General features: G+C 41.7%; 1 pseudogene; it reads left to right on the forward strand.

Moving 5' to 3' along the window:
- The first annotated feature begins 1,285 nt into the window (after positions 1–1,285).
- Positions 1,286–4,106, forward strand: LOC148029497 (uncharacterized; annotated as a pseudogene).
- The last annotated feature ends 1,787 nt before the right edge of the window (positions 4,107–5,893 follow it).

A 5,893-nucleotide genomic window follows, 5' to 3' on the forward strand; every position in this document is an offset into this window, starting at 1 on the left:
CTATGGTTGTATGTATCTAAAGTACAATCGTATGTAAAGTGTCCTTAAGTTTGGGGTATCTATATTTTGAGGATACCATTTTGTGGCTGTGGACTATTGGAGAAATAGAGAAGAATAATGGAGGAGAAGATGACATTGAGCTCATGACTTCTCATTTGATTGACCTCACGGACTCCCTCCATTTCGGTTTTTATTTGGTATCAGAGCAGCAACTGCAGGTGACCAAGGAACAATGGGATTGACTTCCTTTGCTATGGAGAAGGTGACCAGGGAACAATGGGATTGACTTCCTTGTTGTGGAAGAGTTAGGTGATGTTGTCTATGTTGAGCTTCCTGAGGTGGGAGCAAAGTATCAACTGGGAGAGACAATGTGCACTGTTGAGAGTGTTAAAGCATCCAGCTCTATGTTTGCACCTAAAGGTGAAGTTGTAGACATCAGATTTGACAGAAGGTAAGCAACTGATACTATTGCTTTAAGGCACGCTTCATCCAGGACATACAAGCACCAATTCTCATGGATACCGCAGGCGTCGAATGACATGTTCTCTCCATTCTATTCCAAGAGCCGATGAATAATAGGAATACCAGAGGTGATCTATTCCCCTTCGAGACAGGGCTGATACCATGATGGAATATGTCATTGATCTTTTTGATTGCTACCTTCTGTCCTGTATATGTATCAATGGCTGAGCACACTAGGCCATAGCTTCCTTTGCCAATGACCTCCTGGATTTGGTAACGATTTGCTTCCGCATACTCTGTGAAGAAGGAGGCTGCCAGAGAGGTGGGCAACAGCGAGGAAAGGCAGAGGCAAGGACCCCGTGAGGAAGTTACCGTCCAAGAAAAGCCTGGTAAATGGGGTCTCGTCCTTAGTAGTAGAGCCACCTTCTTCGCATACTCCATAAGGATGCCTCCTCAGTTAAACAGGGGGCTGTGGTTGACGTTTTACTCCACTGTGGATTGATCTCTAGCAATAGCAAATAAGAAGCTAGAAAGAAAGAAAGGAAGAAGAAGAAGTTGAAGAAAAGTAGGAGGTGGAGGCCCCAGCAAAAAGTCAGAGAATAGATCGATCACGTCCCGAATGGAACCGTCTCTCATCTGCCTTCCTCTCAAATGCTTCTGCAGATTAAGAGCAAGAAGTAAACTCTCGCACGCACCATAGGCCTTTTCCACAGGTTGAGCGAGAGATTAGATTGCTGCTGAATACGCTTCACCATTTCATAGCTCGGCATGTGACAGAAAAAGGACCAGCCACGCGAGCTCCCGTCAGACCTGCGCACTAGCAATGGGATGCGTCGGCTCATCCCCGACAAGAAGTCTGTTGAAGGTCATGGGAAAAAGCTAAAAAAAAGCCAAATCCCTAGAAGCATACTGAGCCAATCACTCGAGCACAATTGATGCAAATGCGGGATGAGTTCTGGGACACTGCTCCTCACTATGGAGGGAAGAAAGAAATTTGGGATGCTCTCCATGCTGCAGCAGAAGTAGAATTGAGCCTTGCACTGGCTATTGTAGATAGTGCAGGCATCATTGTCACGTCAGAGGATTTGTCAACATGTTATGATGCAAATATGACCTGCCAAAGTATGTCTTTAGCAAGCCTAGCAACCTTATCAAAGATGATTGAAAGATTGGAAGTTGGAGTTCTTGTGGAATGCAGTGGAACAGCTACTTTGGAACTCGGTTTTACTAGCATGCTGCTCTAAGTTGAGTGGTTACTGTAGGGGTACAATTCAGTACAATAGACAGCATCTGATGTGCTAGGTGCTACATTTGTGGGCATGTATACTACATGCGTTGTGCTTGCAAAAGTGTGAGAAGTGTGTGACACGCTTCCATCATAGGATTTAGTCTCTTAGACTATAGTCATTGGGGCATACTGCTGAATACCATTTCTGGACAAGTTGTATTGTTGTTTTCTTCTGAATTTGCAGCAATCATAATGTTTGACACGGCACAGATCACTCAGATTGTGGGAGACAAATTGACCAAAGACAACTATAGTGTTTGGTCTTACAGGATGGAGAATTTTTTGATGGGTAGAGATCTATGGGACCTCATAACAGGTGATGATGAATGTCCAAAAGTTCCTGAACATCCAACTGAAGAGCAAAAGAAAGCGTACAAGGATTGGGCAGGGAAGAACATGAAGGTTTTGCATTGGATCTCCATATGTATTTCAGAAACATTGATTCCTCATATCAAAAAGGCAAGTACTTGTAAGGAGGTATGGAAAATCATAGAAAAAATATATGGAACATGTACAGAGGCTCGTAAGATACAACTCAAGCAGAGATTACATAGTGCATGGAGAGGCAATCGCAGTATCAGTGACTATGTGGCAAAAATCAAGCGAATTCCAGAAGACCTTGCATCCATTAATGCACCTATTGATGATGATGATTTAGTGTCAGTGACACTAAATGGACTTGGACCAGCTTTCAAATCTTTGGATACCTCTATTTCCGTTAGAGGAGACTCTATGCCTGACTTTGAGGAGCTTATTGGATTGCTACTTACAGAAGAAATCAAGTTGGAATTGAATGCATCTAGCAGTGGTAAAAATGCAGGTGGAGACAGTGTTTTCTATCACTAGAGAGGTCGTGGCATCTCATCTAGAGCTAGAGGCTCTTCACTTGGTCATAGTAATTATGGTTTTGCTCGTGGAAGAGGTAACTTTGGTCGTGGTGACTTCATGCATAGAGGCAGGGGGAGATCTTTCACTAGAGGTAGAGGACGGTCTAGTCCTTCTTCACAAAGAGATGGCACTTGTCATTATTGTAGGCAGTTTGGTCACTTTGAGAGGGATTGTTATCAGAAATAGAATGCCATGTCTAGGGGTCGTGGAAGGACCCAATATGGCCACTATGCAGGCATTTATGGTGGTACATGTTATGGACCTAGAGGTGGATCGCCTAGAGGTCACCTATTTGCTATGGAGCATGTGCTTGGGAGCATGACTCACCCTCTTCGTGAGAATGACTGGTTTTTGGATTCAATAGCTACAAACCACATGACTCATCATGCTGAGTGGTTTGATAGCAAGGAGCAAATGCAGAATTAAGAATATGTTGCCACGGGTGATGACACTTTATACAAAATTACTCATATTGGTAGTGTGCCACTTGTTACTAAAGATGGGATTGAGAACAAGCTTGGTGATGTACTTTATGTACCCACAATAACTAAGAACTTAGCATCAGTTGGTGAGATTCAATAAGTTTGGATGTTTCATTGAAGAGTTCCATAATGGGAGAACTGGCAGGGTGATTGCTCATGGTAGAAAGAAAGAGAGATTGTTTGCTTTGGATGCAGGTACTCCAGTGATTCAAAACTCTATGTATATTGAGAGAGGACATGGGCAAGATAAGGATGTGGAATTATGGCATAGACAGATTGGTCATGTTAATTTTCAAATATTGAAGCAAATGCAATCGAAACGGATAGTGCGTGGTCTACCGCATTTTGGATATGTGAAATTTGATCATGTATGTGAGGCTTGTCAATTTGGCAAGCAGTCCAGATTGCCATTTCCAAAGTGGGGGAGAATAAGCAGCTATCCTTTGGAAATAATACACTCCGGTATTTGGGGCCCATGTCAAAATGTTTCCATGAGCGGAAAATGTAGATTCTATATCGCTTTCATTGATGATTTTAGCAGAATGACTTGGGTGTACCTTATGTAGCATAAAAGTGAAGCATTTGAAAAGTTCTTGGAATTTAAATCTATGGGGCTGAAAAGCAGTTTGGATGCTACATAAAATGTTTGAGGTCAGATAATGGTGGAGAGTACATGTCATATGATTTTTATGACTTCTTGAGAGATCATGGTATCAAAAGGCAATTGACATGCAGATACACGCCTCAGCAAAATGGTGTGGCTGAAAGGAAGAATCAGATTATTGCAGAGGTTGCAAGGGCAATGATGAACCAAATGAACATGCCATTGTCATATTGGGCAGAAGCAATGCATACTGCAGTTCACATTATGAATAGAACACCTACAGCCTTGACTCATAATATGTCACCATATGAGAGAATGTATGGCAGGACACCCACTGTTGCATACCTTAGAGTCTTTGGATGTGTTTGTTATGTTCATGTTTCGGATGATTTGAGAAAGAAGATGGAACCTAAGGCTTCAAAATGCATTTTCCTTGGATATCCTGATGAGAAGAAGGGATACAAATGCTATGATCTAGTGAGTAAGGAAGTATACATAAGCAGGGATGTCAGATTCAGTGAATATGAATCATGGTACAAGCCCAAAATTGCAGTGGTGCAGTGGATGTTGATTCCCATGAAAGCAATGATGATGATGCCTATGGAAGGAAATTTTCAGCAAACAACAAGGCTGAAAATAAGCATGTGGAAGATGCTTCGAGACCTCAAGAGAATGTGGAAAGCAGTGGTAGCTACAGTCCATGGAGTGATAGATTGAGAAATGCGCAAAGGAGTACAGAAGTTGCAAAAGGAAAGAGACCTATGGCTAAAAGTTCAGAAGATGAATCTATAGATGACGAGTATGGCGTTCCGCATGTTAAAACACCTAGCACTAGAAATGCAGGAAAGTATGTGCCACCACATGCTAGATTAGATGAGACACACAGTAGTGCACCTCAATTGAGAAGGTCAGAAAGGGTAAGGTATCCAATTGATAGATTGACTTATAATGGGTTCATGAAGATGCATTATACATACATGGTTTCTTATGTACAACATCGGAGCCTACTTGCTTTGAAGAAGCAGTAAAGAGCAAAGAGTGGAGACAAGCAATGGATGAAGAGATGGATGAAGAAGTAGTAGAGAGCAAAGAGTGGAGACAAGAAATGGATGAAGAGATGGATGCACTAAGGAAAAACAAGACTTGGGATTTGGTGAAACTACCTCATGGCAAGAAGTCCATTGGATGTAAATGGGTTTAAGATGGTTCTCTTGAAAGTTATAAAGCAAGGCTAGTTGCAAAAGGATATGCACAAACTTATGGTTTGGACTATGAAAAAACATTCAGTCCAGTAGCTAAAATGACGACAGTGAGATCGTGGTAAGTTGGAGCAGTAAGAAGCAACCTACAGTTGCTCTATCAAGCACTGAAGCAGAGTATAGAGGCATTGCATTGGCAGCATGTGAGCAGAGATGGCTGAGATTGATCTTATATGACATGGGGATAGAGATTGATGGTGGAGTCATTATGTATTATTGTGACAATGTTAGCAGCATTATGTTGGCAAAGAATCCATTCTACCATGCAAGGACAAAACACATAGAAGTGCACTATCATTTCATTAGAGAAAAAGTCATTGATGGAGAGATTGACTTGGTCCATGTGAAAACAAATGACCAAGTTGCTGATATCTTTATCAAAGCATTAGATAAAGATAAGTTTGAGTACTTCAAGAGTGCACTTGGAGTCTTATGTGTGCAAGCTCATTCTAAGCTTGAGGGGGAGTGTTGATAAATATGTCATATCCTATGGTTGTATGTGTCTAAAGTACAATTGTATGTAAAGTGTCCTTAAGTTTGGGGTATCTATCTTTTGAGGATACCATTTTGTGGGTGTGGACTGTTGGAGAAATAGAGAAGAATAATGGAGGAGAAGAAGACATTGAGCTGCTGACTTCTCATTTGATAAACCTCACGGACTCCCTCCACTTCGGTTTTCACCTCTCTCTTGTACCTCTTTAATGATGATTTGGACACCATTGTTTCCCTTTGTGATGTTGATTCCATCCCATCCATCTCCATTCATGGTGTTGATTTTGCTCCAGCCATCCGTGTTGATTCCACCCTAGCCATCTCCATTTGTGATGTTGATTTAGCTTCATCCATTCTTATTTGCAATGTTTGTGAAGCTGCTTTCAAAAAAGTAGGGCAGAATACATGGAAATCTTCC

This window comes from Lygodium microphyllum, chromosome 11, assembly GCF_053477565.2.
Source record: "Lygodium microphyllum isolate KBCC chromosome 11, Lygodium_microphyllum_v1.1.10, whole genome shotgun sequence".
Lineage (NCBI taxonomy): Eukaryota > Viridiplantae > Streptophyta > Polypodiopsida > Schizaeales > Lygodiaceae > Lygodium > Lygodium microphyllum.